The 16,698-nt window shown below is 45.0% G+C and overlaps 1 protein-coding gene and 2 long non-coding RNA genes across 6 annotated transcripts in view; 2 read left to right on the top strand and 1 right to left on the bottom strand.

The window, feature by feature from the left end:
- Positions 1-3,740, top strand: part of LOC122740512 — a 36,746-nt gene extending 33,006 nt beyond the window's left edge. The window contains exons 2-3 of the long non-coding RNA XR_006354750.1: positions 879-918; positions 3,690-3,740. This is a non-coding gene — a long non-coding RNA (uncharacterized LOC122740512). The remainder of the gene's footprint in view (positions 1-878; positions 919-3,689) is intronic.
- Positions 1-16,698, bottom strand: part of RAI1 (retinoic acid induced 1) — a 322,326-nt gene that overhangs the window by 217,500 nt on the left and 88,128 nt on the right. The window lies entirely within an intron of this gene.
- Positions 5,283-10,125, top strand: LOC122740517. Its single transcript, XR_006354751.1, has 3 exons — positions 5,283-5,307; positions 7,217-7,264; positions 10,044-10,125. It is a non-coding gene; the product is annotated as an uncharacterized LOC122740517 (long non-coding RNA).

The following is a 16,698-nucleotide window of genomic DNA, read 5'->3' as shown; positions in this document are numbered from 1 at the left end:
TTGAGCTCAAAGGTTCCTTCCAGCTCTGTGAACCATGAATGCCCTGTGTATTTCTCTCCAGGCTGATTCTCCTTTTGGATTTGCTCTACAATACCCCAGAAATTCTTCACCCTGGCAGTTCACTAGACCCCTGGATTTCACATATTGGAAGTACCCTCTATCCCTGCAGCCTCTCCCTCTTTTCCTCCTAGAATCTCTATTTTAAGGAGGAGGCCTAGGCCAATAATATATTCATTCCTCTCCAGGCTTTACACCAGACTCTTCACATGACTTTCTCTCTCATGCTTCAATGTACCTTTTCCTTTAGCCTTCCTCTCCCCCCTCCCCTTTTCAGTTCTATTTTATGTGTTGTTTTTTTCCCATTAGACTGGAGTCTTCCTGAAGGTAGGGCCTGTCTTTCTTTCTGCTTGCATCCCCAGTACTAAGCATGGTGCCCAGCACATAGTAATGGCTTAATAAATGCTTGTTGACTTGACTATGTATGTGCCTTTCCCCTGTGCCTGACCAAACGCTCAATGAGTGCAGAGATCATGACTGATCAAAACTTTGTATCTCTGCCAGGACCTAACAATGCTTTACACACAGTGGGTGCTCAATTAATGTTTGTTGCATTGGATTGGATCGATGGTCCTGGTTGGGTGTATTGTTCTTTTTCTCAATGGTCTCTCACTGTGTGATTCTGGAACATTTAGTTTTCCTGCAGGCATATGAGCTAAAGAGTAAGTCTCAGAAAATGTAAAGAAAAAAAAATTGTGTGACCTATATAAGGAAAGATCTGGTCTTTTGTGAACTTTGGGGCTCATTTGCCTGAATTATGATTTTCGTGATGATGGGAATACTGCCTATACAGTTTGAAATCCTTGTATTCTTATGATTAGGGGAGGAGAGAACAAAAGAAGAGGACATCTGCCAAGTTAGGTAAGTCATTATTTTAAAATATGAGCGGAGTGCCAAAACCCCACCCTTCAGTGAGGAGGCTTTCTGATTGGTTAAAAATGAACCAGTGTAGTTGGTAAAGTGGCTGGAACCAAAAATCGCCTTGGGGGGTGGTCTAGAGTGAAAGATGTCTTTGGAGCTACGAGGGGACAAATGCTTGGGCCTGGGAAAATCCTTCTGCAGCAGGCTAGGTAAGGAGGAACACTTGTTGATAGGTTGTTTCAGTTGTGTCTGACCCTTTGTGACCCCATTTGGGGGTTTTCTTTGCAAAGAGACTCCAGTGACTTGCCATTTTTTTTTCTCCAACTCATTTTATAGATGAGGAACTGAGGCAGACAGGGTTAAGTGACTTGTCTAGGGTCACACAACTAGTAAATGGCTGAGGCCAGATTTTTTTTTTTTGCAGGGCAATGAGGGTTAAGTGAGTTGCCCAGGTTCACACAGCTAGTAAGTGTCAAGTGTCTGAGGTCAGATTTGAATTCAGGTCTTCCTGACTCCAGGCCCAGTGCTCTACCCACTGCACCACCTAGCTAATGACTGGGGAGTCAGCATGGTGAATATAGAGGAAGGGAAGGTGTATCCAACTCAATCAATACTGTATCCTTGCTGAATATTCTTTCCATGATATAGGTAAGGAAATTTCCTTTTGTTAATTGTTGGATGGCCTATGAATGCCTCATTTTATTTCAATTCCAGACCTGAAGAGCCAGGCTAACCTGAGTCTGGTCTGCTTTATGAAAGATAGAAGACAGCATCATGTTGCTGGTGATGGTGGCATCAGGAAAAGAAGGATGAGGAATTAGGTAACACAGACCTAGAGCCAGAAGGAACCTTAGGGGGTGCCCTCTAGTCCAGCTCTCTCATATTACAGATGAGGAAACTGAAGCCTAGGGAAGCTGTGGTTTGCCCAAGGTCACATAGGTATTAGTCCTAGGTTCAAAGTCAAGAATTGTGACTCCAAGTACAATGCTCTTACTACCTCACCATGTGGCCTCCTGGCAAATAGCTGAATCCAAGGTGCACCAAGCACAGGGGGACCTGGCAAGGTTGAGGTTTAGTGATCAAAGAAGTTTGTCAAGCAATGAATAATATTATACCTGATTTTCATATCATGTTTTAAGGTTCACTTTACATATACCATCATCATCTCACAATCCCCATTCTATAGATAAGGAAATAGATTCAGAGATTAAACCACTTGCTAGAGGTCACCCCAGCTAGTAAACCCCAGGGGTGGGATTTGAACCCTAGATCTCACCTGACTCCAAATCCAGGGCTCTTCTCTCTATACCACACTGCCTCTGATGAAAGCCCTCCAAAGAAGATACAGGGCCTCTGGAATCTGGCCCACTTTATCAAGACAAGGCAGCAAGGTGGTGTAGTGGATAGAGTGAGAGGTTGGAGTTAGGAAAACTCATCTTCATGAGTTCAAATCCAGCCTCAGACTCTTAGTAGTTGTGTGACCCTGGGCAAGTCACTTCACCCTGTTTGCCTCAGTTTCTTCATCTGTAAAAAAAAAGCTGGAGAAAGAAATGGCAAATCGCTCCATATCTTTGCCAAGAAAGGGTCATGAAGAGTTGGACAAGACTAACAACAACTAACTGGTCTAAGACTAGATTTGTGATGTAGTGGGGAAAAGCAGCTGATTTGGAGGAAATAGAAGAACTCAGAAGATATAAGGGTTTGAGTTCTTCCACTGACTGTGATCTTTGGCAGATGACTTCATTTTTCTAAGGTTTAATTTCTTCTTCTTCTTCTTCTTCTTCTTCTTCTTCTTCTTCTTCTTCTTCTTCTTCTTCTTCTACTACTACTACTAAAGGTAATTGGGGGGTAAGTGATCTACCCAGGGTCACACAGCTAATGAGCATCTGAGGCTGGATTTGAACTCAGGTCCTCCTGACTCCAGGGCAGGTGCTCTATCCACTTAGCACCACCTAGCTGTCCCCAATTTCTTCATCTGTAAAAGCCAGGATAGAAACATTTGCTCTGCTTACCTTGAAGTGTGGCTGTGACAATAAAATGAGTATATGTGAAAGTACTTTGCATGTTTTGGGAATCAGACCAAACTTGGAGTTTGATGATTTCTCCCAAGTTAAAAAGGTGTGAAAAAGCAGAACCGTTGAGCTGAGGGGCTGTTATAAAGGGAACTCTGGTCTTGGAGTTAGGATACCTGAGTTCTATTCCTGGCTCAGCTACTAATTGGGTAGTACAGTGGATAAAGCACTGGGCCTGGATTCAGGAGGACCTGAGTTCAAATCCAGCCTCAGACACTTAACACTTACTAGCTGTGTGACTCTGGGCAGGTCACTTAACCCTCATTGCCCCACCAAAAAAAAAAAAAAAAGACCACAATTTTTCAAATCAATTCCCGAGTGTGATAAAAACAACAACAGCAGCAGCAACAACAAGAAGTCACTTAACCTTTGTCTTCCTTGGTTTCCCCAACTGTAAAATGAGGATAATAATAGCATCTACCTCCCAGGGGTGTTGTCAAATGAGACAAGATTTATAAAGTGCTGAGCACAGAGCCTGGTGCACAGTAGGTATTGTATAGATGCCATTGTTAGTGCTCCTGTTCCCACCTCTCTATGCAGCCTTAGGTAAAATCCCTTCTCTTGTGGGCTTCAGTTTGACCATATGTAGCACTAAAGGTTTGGCGAAGACAATCCCTAAGTTTCCTCCCAGCTCTGCCACAGGATTCTAAGCTGCAGCCAAGAGTCCATTTGCCTAACCCTGTGTGGGTTTGTTTTCAGGGGTGTTGCTGGTCCTTCTTTCACCATCAATCAAGATTTTGCTGCATTCCTGTGAGTCACACTCTAAACAAACCCTGTCACCCAAGCAAAAGGGAGGGAGGGAGGGAGGGAGGAAGAGGAAAAAAGGGAAGGTTCAGAAATAAATCAGGGAAAAACCCTTAGGGTCATGCATTAGCCTCTGTCTCCCAGGGGAGACGCTTTCCTGGCAGTCCAGCACACCCTCCTGGGCCCCATCTTCTCTGACCCTTGAGCCTGGGATGTCATCACCTCCCTCCCCAGATAGACAGGGAAACTCAAGAAGGGAAAACCCTTTCAGGCTACCTGGATCATTTTGTCTCAGACTTGCTTCCTGCAACATTAGCCTTACAACAATATGTGGAACCTCAGGAGGCAGACTGGCGTAATGGAGGGCATTTGTTGGACTGGGAAGCAGGGGACCTGGGTTCTCTCCTCAACTTTACTGACTCCTGCTGTACCCCTAGGAAAATCACTTCCCCCTCTGGGTCTCAGCTTCCTCCTTTATAAAATAATGTGGTTAGACTGGGTGACGTGCAAGGCCCTTTGCAGCTATAAGCAGTTTAAAATTCCATCCTATTCTTTGATTTTCTTGTTGCAAGTGGAGGCAGAGAATACCCCATGGAGTGCACATTGAGCCCCCTAACCCTATGTGCTCATTTCTGAAGGACTGGTGCTTTGGGATGATGAAGCAATTCCCTTACTGGTCATCGGTTCCTGTGTACTGCTTCCTGATTCTTTGATGGGGCTTGGTGTCAAAAAGATCTGGCCACTGAGCCAAGAAGAATGGTCCAGACCCTAAAAGGAGTGACTCTACACTTTGGCACTGCTCCTCTTTCCCTCTGCCGATCAAGGGAGTTTCATGTTTTAAATCTCTGTCAGTGTGCATTTATGAGTCTAGGAAGCAGCTAGATGGCTCAGTGGATAGAGCGCTGGGCCTGGAGTCAGAAAGACCTGAACGAATCTGGCCTCAGACTCTTACTTGCTGCGTAACCCTGGACAAATCACTTAACCTCTGTTTGCTTTAATCTATTGGAGAAGGAAATGGAAAACCATTCCAGTATCTTTGCCAAGAAAACTCCATGAATAGTATGGTCCATGGGGCATGAAGATTAGGACATGACTAAATGAACAACTTATGAATTGGTGTTTTAAGGATTTGTTTTGTGTGGAGGAAATAAATATCTGTCCTGTACCTGAATAGTACTAGACACTTTCTATTCCCTTTAGGGGAGACCCTAGACATGAGCCATTCCTAAAGTTTTAAGTGGTTTTCTCTCGGAGTTCTGGGGTGAAGGTGTAAAAAGCCAAAGAAAATGGGAAAAATAATAAAAAGATACCAAGCTCCCTGGCTTAACATTTATCAATCCAGAACTAAGGGCCCCCTTTGTGGGAATGACCAGCCCCTGTGGCCACCAGCAGGAGTTCTGCTGTTATTTTATCATAGGGCATGTTCTCCTTCACAATGGCTCTAGCTACTCAAATTTGGTGGGTAGAGCCATAGGTTCTAGAGCTGGAAAGGACCTCAGAGGTCATCTAGGTCAATTCCTTTATTTTGCAGATGAAGAAACTGAGGACCAGGGAGTTGCTCAAGGTTACAAAGGTAATAAGCATGAATGCCAGTCGTCCATATTCACTGCACTGCACCATGTGTCCTAGGAAAGCTGGGATGTTCGAGTGCAGGACAGATGGAGACACAGGTTGCCTGAGTTCCCTACCCTGCTTAGCTACTGGCTCCCCGAACTGTGATCCCCATGAAGCCACTGCCTGACTCTATGCCTCAGTTTCTCTAGCGTGCAGCAAGGTGGGAAGATCCTCGATGTCATGATGGAGGAGGGGGTTGGAGAGGGGGTGATGGGAGATGTGATCACAGCTGTCAGGTGCAGTCAGGGGCCTCCTAGAGGAACAGAGCCTCGCAGCATTAGACAAACAACCTCCCTGCTCTGACAAGTTTGCCAGTTCTTTCTGTTTATTCCTCCCACCGGAAGTCATCATCTCCTGCACGTGACAGCCTGCTCATTTCCACAGCAACCAGCTGAAATGTCACAGAGAAAGGAGAAGGCTCTCATTCCCTGACACCCCTTCGCTACCTCTCACACTCAGATGCAGAAAGCACTGGGCAACTCCTACCTGGTCCCCATGACAACAGAGGGACCTGAGTTGGGCTCTCCCTTTGTGGGCCCCAAAGGTCAAACCTCTGGCCCAAACTTTCCTATACTGAGAGGCGAGAGAGGACAGAAAATGTCTGAGAACTGTTGCTTCAGGCTTGGGGATGTCAGGGCTCAACCTTCTTATCTTAAAAACACTGCAGTGCCAACACATCAGCAATTTGGCTGTGAACACAGGCATCTGACTTGGGTCTATGTGTGTGTCTGTATGCCTGAGTGTGTATTTGCGTGTCTGGATACCTAATTGTGTGTCTGGAGTTTCTTCACTTTGAACACGAAACCCAATCACAAAAGCATCTGCCATAGCTTCTCTCCAAGGGGACTATGGGGCAGTGGGAGAGTCTAGTGGCTTCCCCTCTGAGGTCACAATTCCTGGGTAAGGTTCTTGGGGCCCTGCTTTGGTTTTTCCAATTAGGGCTCTAAATGGCTCTGGCCTAGAGGGGGATGGGAGGGGCCTAGGATTTCCCAGGAGGCCAATCCCAGTCTGTGGCTAGGGGGCCAGCTGCTCTGAATGGCTTGTGTGTGTCCAGAAGCTGAGACTGTGCAGCCAGGAGCCTCAGGGAGGGGGGAGGGAGTTGGGGGCTCTTGCCTGCTGGGATTAAAAACACACTGGTTTGGCCTGTATGTCTGACCAGCCATAAAGAGAGTCAGTTTACAGCTGAGATAGAAGGTTGGTAACCTGAGAAGTGGGGGAAGGAGGGGAGGAAAGGGGCTGAGCTGCTTCTAGAGATCTGGGTGATAGGAGGGAAATCAGGATGTTGGGGATCCCTGGCCAGGAAAAGAAGTGTTTCTGGTTTGCTTTCTGTGTTGAGTATTTCTCCAACTGATAGAACAGGCTTCGGTGTTTCATAACACAGATATCAAGTCTGGCTTTCCCCCCCCCCAGTCACTCAAGCCCAGGGGAATGAAAGGGAAGCCTCACAGCCCTTTCCCCTTCCCTACCCCCACCTACTCAACGGCCAGTAGGGAGGAGCCTAAGCCTGAGAAGTGACTTCAAGTATTCTCTGAGCTTGTGTCCAGGACTGTAATAGAGCCAAGGGCCCCTCACCTCCCAGGCCCCGCCCCCCACTTCCCCACCCCAGAACCTAGCTAGCAAGCCCAGTCTCACAACTCATTTCGTTGTTGTTGTTGATGCTTTCTGAAACCATGCTTTGGGGCAGGAAGGATTATGCAGAGGAAATGGATGAGGGAGACTGACCAGAGGGGTAGCAGTGGGCTGTGCCCCACAGGGTGGGGGGAATTCAGATCTTTCTATACCTCTAAGCCACTGTGTGATCCTGGACACCAGTTTCCTCCACCATAAAGATGAAATAATACTATCTGTTCCCTCCCCTTTCTGTGAAGATCAAACAGCTCAGTGGATTTGAAAATGCTTTGAAAGGTATTAAACAGGTGAGTATTTATGAGTTGAAGAAGATGAAGAGATTCATCATTTTCCTTTAACAGATAGATATATCATCCTTTTGACACTGCCTGGGTTCTAGAGAATCTTTCTTAAAGATCTTTTTTGGGAGGGAGGGGGCTACTGTTTTGTGATTTAATTGGTGCAATGGGAAGAAACTCCCTCTATCAACACAGATGACCAACTTCTGAAATTTGTCATCTTGGGGAGCTGGCTGAGGGTATTGAGAAGTTGAGGTTAAAGGATTTGACCAGGGTCACTCAGCCAAGTCACCCTGAGGTTGTACTTGAACCCAGGTATTCCTAACTTGGAGGCCAGAGCTCTACTCACTGGGTAATACTGCCTCTATGGCCCTAAGAATAAAATCATTTAATATTCGAATTCCTACTCTGTTCAAAACACACTCCTGAAGCATACTTTGAAAGAATATCCCTCCTCCTAGCCACCTCAACTGTGTTCTGGGTTGTTCCCGGTCCCTCCTCCTCCACCTTGTTCGAATTATCTGGTTGGGGCCAGATGTGAGGGGAGTGGCTGGTTATAAATAATGAAATGGCCAGGTGTTACAAATAGGTGGCTGGGGAAACACAGATGTGTTCTGTGTCCTGCACAAGGCCTCTGCGCAAGGCTCTGATCATGGAATTTAAGAGCCAGCAGGGATCTTGGAGGTGATCTAGTCCCGCCCCTTCATTTTACAAGGGAGGAAACAGGTCCAGAGAGAAGTGACTTGCCCAAAGTCACATAGCTAATTAGTGACACCATAGGAGGCTTTTCTAATGAGGGGAAATCTTGAAGACAATGTGGTGGGCGCTCCGGCGTGGTTGCTACCACCGAGGGCTGAGTTATAAGGGATAGATGGGGACTCTCTGTTGCCAAGGCCTTTCAATTAGTCCTACCACTCTGACAAAATCCTCTGAGCAGGCAAAAAGAGGGCCAATCCCCTCCCCTCCATCACCCCGCTGAATCGCTGCCCTCAGAGGAGCTGTCAGGTTCTCGTGCCAGCTCCGACACCACCACTTTGTCTGACCTTGGCCCTGAGTTTCCTTCCCTGTAAAATGAGGGCGTTGGATGAGAGGATCTCTAAGGTCCCTTCCAGCTCTGACAAGTCCAGGATTCTGGGAAGGGGGGGAGGGGCAGGGTTTCCATCATCAGTAATGAATACTTCTTCCCCGCATTAGGAGAAAAGCTGAAGCCGGCATGATGTTTAATTAATCTGGGCCGATTAGCATTATTAAAGAAAACAAAGGGAGTTATTGGAGATTTAGCTCCCAGAATATAATCAAGAAGATCTCCCCCTGGGGATGAGACTGCCCCTCAGCATCCTTGTCCAATTTGCACTCCCAAGTAGAGGAGTGAGGAAGTTGACATAGATGTCATAGAATTTAGGAGTCATTAGCTGGAGGCGTAGAAAGAGAAGAAGAGAGCCTGGCAGAGAAGGAATGTTATAGGCTAGGCACTGTACTACCTTCCGGGGCTGTAACAACAAAAGTAACAAGGCAGCAGCTACTGCCCTCCGGATCTTAAAGTCTAGCAGCACTAGTAACTAAGAGGAGAGGTCAGGAATCAAGGAAAGCTTCACATAGAAGGTAGACCTTGAGCTGAGCTTTGAAGGTAACTAGAGATTCCAGACCCGGAGTCAGGAAGACCGGAGTTCAAATCTGGCTTAAGACATTTATTAGGTATGTGACCCTGGGCAAGTCTTTTAACCTCTGTTTGGCTAAGTGGTTCAGTAGATAGAGTGCTGGGCCTGGAGTCAGGAAGAACTGCTTTCAGATCTAGCCTTCAACACTTAGCAGGTGTGTGACCCTGGATAAGCCATTTAACTTCTGTTTACCTTAATCCACCCCAAGAAAATCCCACAGACAACATGATCCACAGGGACATGAGTAGTTGGGCATGACTGAACAACCGAGCAGCCACAAGAGATTCTAAGAGATGGCTCAAAGGAAGGAGTGCATTCCAGGAATTAGGGGTAGGGGGAGAGGTCATCATACAGCCAGGGAAGGGGAGTAGAAGATAGGAAGAAGGTCAGTTTGACTGGACTTCAGGATGTATGTATGAACTGGAATGTGCAATAATGGTGGGGAAAGGCACATTGGGTCCAGGCTATGAAGGGATTTAAATTCCAAACAGGGCTTTATATTTGATCCTGGTGATAAAAGGGAGCCACTGGAGGTTATGGAGTAGGGAAGTGACATGACCAGGTTTGTGCTTAAGGAAAAATAACTAGAAGGCTGTTGCAATAATGCAGGAGAGGGGCAGCTAGGTGGCGCAGTGGATAGAGCACCGGCCCTGGAGTCAGGAGTACCTGAGTTCAAATCCGACCTCAGACACTTAACACTTACTAGCTGTGTGACCCTGGGCAAGTCACTTAACCCCAATTGCCTCACTAAAAAAAAAAATAGTAATAATGCAGGAGAGAGGTGATGAGAGACTGAGCTGTGTAAGTGGGGAGATGGGGATGGATGGAAGAGATGTTATGCAAGTAGAATTGACAAGATTTGGCACCTGAGTGGATACATGGGGTGAGTGGGAGTGAGAGGTTAAGGATAACACCAAGGTTATAAACCTGGATGACTCCTCATGGGGAGAAAAATTACCATTTTCCTAGTCTCTAGGGTAGAGGTGTCAAACTCAAGGCCTATGGGCCACTAGTGCCCCTCAAAAGTTCATAGTATAGCCTGAACCACATTAAAATATAATTGGGAAATGTTTAACAAAATAAATAAAAATACAATCCAACATAGATAATTTTAATCTGTGGTTTTCTAGGTCAATATGCAGCTCATGGAGATCTCTTTTTACTTGAGTTTGAAAACACCAGTATAAGGGAGCTGGGTGACATCGTGGATAGAATGCCTGGCTTGGAATTGAGAACCCTCTTCTTCCGATTTCAAATCTGGCCTCAAACACGTCCTACCTGTGTGATCCTGGGCAAGTCACTTCACCCTGTTTACTTCAGTTCCTCATCTGTAAAATGAGCTGGAGAAGAAAATGGAGGACCATTCCAGTATCTTTATCAAGAAAACCCCAAATGGGTCAGAAAAAGTCAGACACAACTGGAAAATGATTGAATAATAAAAACCACAAATCTAAAGGATCCAGTTATACAAGAACAGTTTGTCTTGGAAATTAAGTGTATTCTAGGTTATTCTGGCCTGATGTCTACTTAGTACTATTTACTTAGCAATGTTTATCTGACAAGCATACTTTTACCAGGTGCTATGATAGTGAAATTTTTAATTTACTTTTGGGGGCTTTTGTGTGTGCATATGCAAGTTTAGATTTTATCTTCTGTTGGGGGGGGGTGCTTATAAGAAAGCTGCGGCACAAAGAGCACCATTTCCTCCCCAAACCCATCCCTGGGGTTTGATGGTGACTTTGTCTTTCATTTTCTGACAGAATGAGCCAAAAGCTGGCCCTGAATGTTTTACTCCCCTCCCTTCTCCCCACCAAAAGTAGATAACTATGTCTCTGAGATCCTCCTCCCTTCAAAAGAAAACAAGCAAATTACTATCTCCAAACACCTTCAGGGCCTTTTTTATTTCTTTGCCTTTGTGTCTTTTGAAAGATCCTGGAAAAGAGGAAAGATACAAAATTGGAGGTCAACTGTCCCGGTTTTCAAAATGGAGAAAAGAACAGAATATGCAAACTATAGGCCTGTGAAAAATTCATTCAAAAATCATTCAAGAGATGGGTGATGGTTCTGGAAAAGAAAGTGGTGATTAAAATGAGTCAGCATGGCTTCATCAAGAACAGGTTATGCCATACTAATCCCATTTCCTTTTTTGGGGGGAGGGGAGAAATGAGGGTTAAGTGACTTGCCCAGGGTCACACAGCTAGTACATGTCAAGTATCTGAGGTTGGATTTGAACTCAGGTCCTCCTGAATTCAGGGCCAGTGCTTTATCCACTGTGCCACCTAGCTGCCCCCCCCCATTTCCTTTTTTGACAAGATTACTAAACTAAGAGATGGGGGTAATGCTGTTGATAGAGTTTACCTAGGTTTCAGCAAAGTTTTTGACAAACCATGTTATACTATTCTTTCTGGTTGAGAAGATGAAGAGATAGGGATTAGACAGATCCAAAACAGGCTGGATGGCAGAACCCAAAGAATGACAGGAAGTACTCCCTGAAGTACCCGATGATCTGTTCTTTTTTTTTTTTTTTGCTGGGCAATGAGGATTAAGTGACTTGCCCAGGGTCACACAGCTAGTAAGTGTCAAGTGTCTGAGACTGGATTTGAACTCAGGTCCTCCTGAATCCAGGGCCAGTGCTTTATCCACTGTGCCACCTAGCTGCCCCCTCGATGATCTGTTCTTAACCCTGGTCGGTCAAAGATTTTTTATCAGTGACTTAGAAAAAAGACATAGTGTGTTCATCAAATTTTCAGATAGCACAAGGCTGAGTTAACACATTGGACAAAAGAGTTGGAATCCAAAAGGATTTTGATGGGTTAGAACTTTAGGCTGAACCTAAGAGGAAGAAATCCAGTAGATATAAATGTAAAATCTTGTACTTGGTATTAAAAAAAAGTCAGCCCCATCAGTAGAAGATGGGTATTGCATGGATAGACAGCAGTTGTTCTGAAGAAGATCTGAGAATTCTAGTAAACTTCAAACTCACATGTGTTAGCAGTGCGCTAAAAGGCTAGTATGACCTTGGGCTGTATTGGGAGGGACGGAGCTTTCAGGAATAGGAAGGCAATGGGCCTGTCTGACCTCATCTGGGGTATTAAGTTCAGTTCTGGGCACTGTGGTTTAAGGACATCAGCAAACTGGAAGAGTGTCCAGAGGAGGCCAACCAACGTGGTGAAGGGTGAAGAGTCCATGACATATGAGGAGACATTGAAGGGAAAAGGGACATTTAGGCTGGAGAAGAGAAGACTCAGAGTGGAGAAGATAACTGTGCTTGAGTTTATCCTGAAGGGATGTCATGTGGAAGAAAGATAAGACTTTTTCTGTTTGGCACCAGAGGGACAGAACTGGAGATGATGGATGGGAATTGCAAAGGAGACAATTTAGGCTGGATGTCAGGAAAAATTTCCTAACAATTAGAGCTGTCCAAAGGTGGAATGGGGTGTCTCATGAGGCGGTGCATTCTGCCTCCTCAGAGGTCTCTAAGTAGAAGTTGGACCATCATTTATTAGGTAGGTTATAGTGGGAATTCCTCTCATGTATGGACTGAGGTGGATGGTCAATGAGATGCTTTCTACTCTAAATTCTGTGGTTCTGTGAAGCAGGCTTATTGAATTGAACTGAACATGCCGTGTTTATTCCCAGCCTCTTTGCCTTTTTTTGAACTGTTCTTCTGAATGGGAATGCCTTTCTTCCTTTGTGCCTGCCTGATACCTAGCTAGCCATCCTTTGAGTGGAAGTGATTTCACAGAATTAGAAAGATGTTCCTTTATTTTGTGTGTGTGTGTGTGGGACAATGAGGGTTAAGTGACTTGCTCAGGGTCACACAGTTAGTGTCACATGTCTGGGGTTGGATTTGAACTCAGGTCTCCCGAATCCAGAGCCGGTCCTTTATCCACTGTGCCATCTAGCTGCCCCCTGGCTGTTCCATTTTTAAGAGATCTTAGGGATGATCTATCCCAACACCTCATTTTATAGATAGGGAAACTGAGGCTTAGAGAAGTTAAGCCACAAATCCGTGGCATCCTTCTTCAATACTCTTAATTATTATTATTTTTTATCAATCACTGGGAAGTTTTCAATTCAGTTCAATATTTATCAATCTCTTCAATAAAGAGTGTGTATTTTTTTATACAAAGGTAAAAGGTAAAAGTTCCTACCCTTTGGAAACATACATTCTATTGAAGAGATGTGTCTGTCTGTCTGTCTGTCTCTCCCTATCTATCTATCTATCTATCTATCTATCTATCTATCTATCTATCTATCTATCTATCTATCATCTATCTATCTATCTATCTATCTATCTATCTATCTATCTATCTATCTATCTATCTATCTATCCATCCATCTATCTATCATCTATCTCTGTGTGTATATATGTAAATATGTATATTTATACACATACATATATGTGTGTGCTGATAAGTAAATACTAGGTATAAACTCTGGTTGCAGACCTTGCTCTGCCACTAAGCAGAAGACCTTGTCCTGGAGAAGATGCTTGAGCTGTATCTTGAAGAAGGCCAGGGATTCCTAGAGGCAGAGGTGAGGAGAGAGTGCATTTCACACATGGAAGACCACCTGTGCAAAGGCAAGGAAATGGCAGATGGACTATTGAGTCTGAGGAACAATTATCAAGCCAGTTTTATTGGAATGGAGACTGTATGAAGGGGAGTAATATTAAATAACAGGAGGAAAGTAGGTGGAAGCCAGGTTGTAGAAGGCCTTAAATGCCAGGCTGAATATTTTGTATTTTTATGGCAGAGACAATAAGGAGTCAGCAAAGATTTTTGACTAGAGAGGTGACATATTAAATAAATAAATATTATGGTAAGGTTTTACATAATTGCACATGTACAACCTATACTGATTGCTTGCAACCTTGGGGAGGGGGAAGGGGAGGGGAGGGAATGAGAGAGGGATAGAATTTGGAACTCAAAATCTTAAACAAACAAACAAACAAATAAATAAACAGAGAATTGGCTTGTTCAGATCTTGTTTTAGGGACATCAGTTTGGCAACCATGTGGAGAATGGATTACAGAGGGAAGAGACTGGGAGCAAGGGGGCCAATTGAAATAGTCTGAGTGGGAGGTGATGAGGACCTGAAGAAGAATATATACAGCCATTCTACTCAACTAGATTGTAAGCTACTTGAGGGCAAGGCCTTGTCTTATACCACTCTTCAATCCACCACAATACCTAGCTCAGGGCTTAGTAAAATATTACTTGTGCTTAGCTCTTCCCTGTCCCACCCTTGTCCCTTCCCCCTATTCAGTATCTCCAATGAGGTAGATTTGCTCATTTAAAGCGGAGGCATCAAACAGCAGGCCAGCCTCGTAGCCCACAACACTCCCAAGTGTGGCCCAAATCAGATTAAAATATAATGGGGAAATATTTAACAAAATTAAATGAAAACAGAAGAGAACACAGATAATGTAAAGATATGGTTTTCTAAGCCAATGAGTCATTTTTCAGTCCTCTTCATGACCCTATTTGGGGTTTTCTTGACACAGATACTGGAATGATTTGCCATTTCCTTCTCCAGCTCATTTTTTACAGATGAAGAAACAGAGGCAAGAAGGGTTAAGTGACTTGCCTAGGGTCACACAGCTAATAAGTGTCTGAGAATCTGATTTGAATTCAGGAAGATTAGCCTTCTGACTCCAGGCCTGGCACTCTACCCACTGTGCTAATTAGCTGCTCCTTCTAAGACAATATGAGACCCCATTTCTACTGGAATTTGAACACCACTGATCTAGAAGGATGATGGAGTCATAGAATTTTAGACCTGAAGCTTCTTTATTCCCTGTTGGTGTTACCTTCATTATGGGCAAGAAGGAACTAAATCATATATTTAAAGTTGAAAGGAAACTTCAAGATGTTGAATTCAACCCCATCATTTTAGAGCTGAGGAAACAAAACAAGTTAAGAAACTTATCCAGAATCAGCCAGGTAGAAAAGGGAGCCAGAATTTGCACCCAGGCTCTGGAGCTCCAACTCCAGCTTCCCACTGCTTCTTATCATCTCCCATTACCATTACCTCTTCCTTCCCTCATCTTCTGAGACTGAAAGTTTCGCCCTTCTCCCTGAGGTTCAGCATTGATGAGGCATAGGAAGGCAGGGATCCTCTGGCCTACCAGCCTCCTCTTTCTCCACTCCCATGATCCTCCAGGATCATGCAGTCATACATAGGCAACAAATATAGTCACTACAGAGTATGATGTAAGGGAAGTATTATGGGAAGATCCCCAAACCTTCACCTAGGCATCAGGCTGCCTAAAATGCCACCATCAACAATGCATTCCTTTGGATTAAGTATTTTTCTCTCTAGGTTCCTTTAGCTCTGGTATGCCTGCACACACACACACACACACACACACACACACACACACTTTGAAACTCTCCTCTCCCCAAACCCCCAGCACCTTAATGTGTTTGTTTGTTTGTTTTTAGTGAGGCAATTGGGGTTAAGTGACTTGCCCAGGGTCACACAGCTAGTAAGTGTTAAGTGTCTGAGGCTGGATTTGAACTCAGGTCCTCCTGACTCCAGGGCCGGTGCTCTATCCAGTGCGCCATCTAGCTGCCACTCCAGCACCTTAATGTGAATGAAGTTATCAGATACTTTCTTCCTAGTGGGGAAGTAGGAAGGGCAAGGGAGGGAATGCAAAAAACACTCCCCCCCATCTCCACAAGAAAAGTAGGGTTAAGGAATGAAAATAAAACTTCAGTTTTGCAGGGGACTGGTTCTACTATGCCCCAGAATAAAACTCATTAGTCAAATGTTTGAGAAAACTGACATCTGTATAGGAAGAGAGGGAAATCTGAATTTGGTTCTCCAGGCCAGAGGGGAGGGGCGAGGGGTCTGGCCTGTATGGTTTCCCATGATGACTTGGAAAGAACCTTGACTTAGGAGTCAGAAGGCCTCGATCCTAGTCCTGGCTCTATCATGGTCTTGAGCAAATCATAGATCTCTTCATCTCTTCCTCTTGGGTTAGATGATTTCTAAAGTCCCTTCCAGGTCTGACATTCTGCAGTATTACAGTCTTTAAGCATGTGTAATACACATCACAAGCGGTTTTGTTGCTGAGTGTGATTGAGTTTAGACAGAGAGTTGCTGGTGGGCAGGGACTATGCCTCTCTATAGGCCTTGGTATAGCACAGAGCTCAACCTGGTAACCATAGCTACTTCAGAAATGTTCTCACTACTGGTGGCGCCTGGTGTCCCAAGCCTATAAAACATGGAGGCAGATGTAGGTGACTTGTGGGGCCTGCAGACCAGTCTTCCTCAGAGCTGTCACTATGAATCTTGGCACCTAGAGCACATTCAGTTGTGGGGACCAGGTGGAGGCACAGCTATGGGAACAGTTGTGTGGAGAAATGGGACGGCCTCTCTCCCAGAGAATCTGGTCCTTTCTGTAGCAGGTGTGAGTGGGGGCGGGGTGGGGGGGGAATGGGGAAATGTGGGCCCGGGAGAAAAGGCCCCTGGGGACGGTGGCCTGGAGGTAGCTGCACACACTGGAGGAGATGAGATATAGGCACTGCAGCAACTGTGGGGAGGAAGCACAGCCCTCCAAATGCTCCAAAGCTCCACTCCCTCTGGCCTTCACATGTCACAAATCTGATTCCTCCTAACCCTGGCCTCTCTGTGCCCCAGGGTTAACCTTAAGAACCTTCTCTCATGTACATGTGGAATTCTCTAAGCTGTACAATGGACAGAGTTAATCTTAGATCCTGGGTTGCCCAAGGTAGATCAGTGATTAAAACCAAATAATTTACTTCAGGACCCACC

The sequence above is a fragment of the Dromiciops gliroides genome, chromosome 1, assembly GCF_019393635.1.
Source record: "Dromiciops gliroides isolate mDroGli1 chromosome 1, mDroGli1.pri, whole genome shotgun sequence".
NCBI lineage: Eukaryota > Metazoa > Chordata > Mammalia > Microbiotheria > Microbiotheriidae > Dromiciops > Dromiciops gliroides.
The sequence above is the reverse complement of the archived record's forward strand: the minus strand, read 5'-3'. Positions and strand labels throughout refer to the sequence as shown.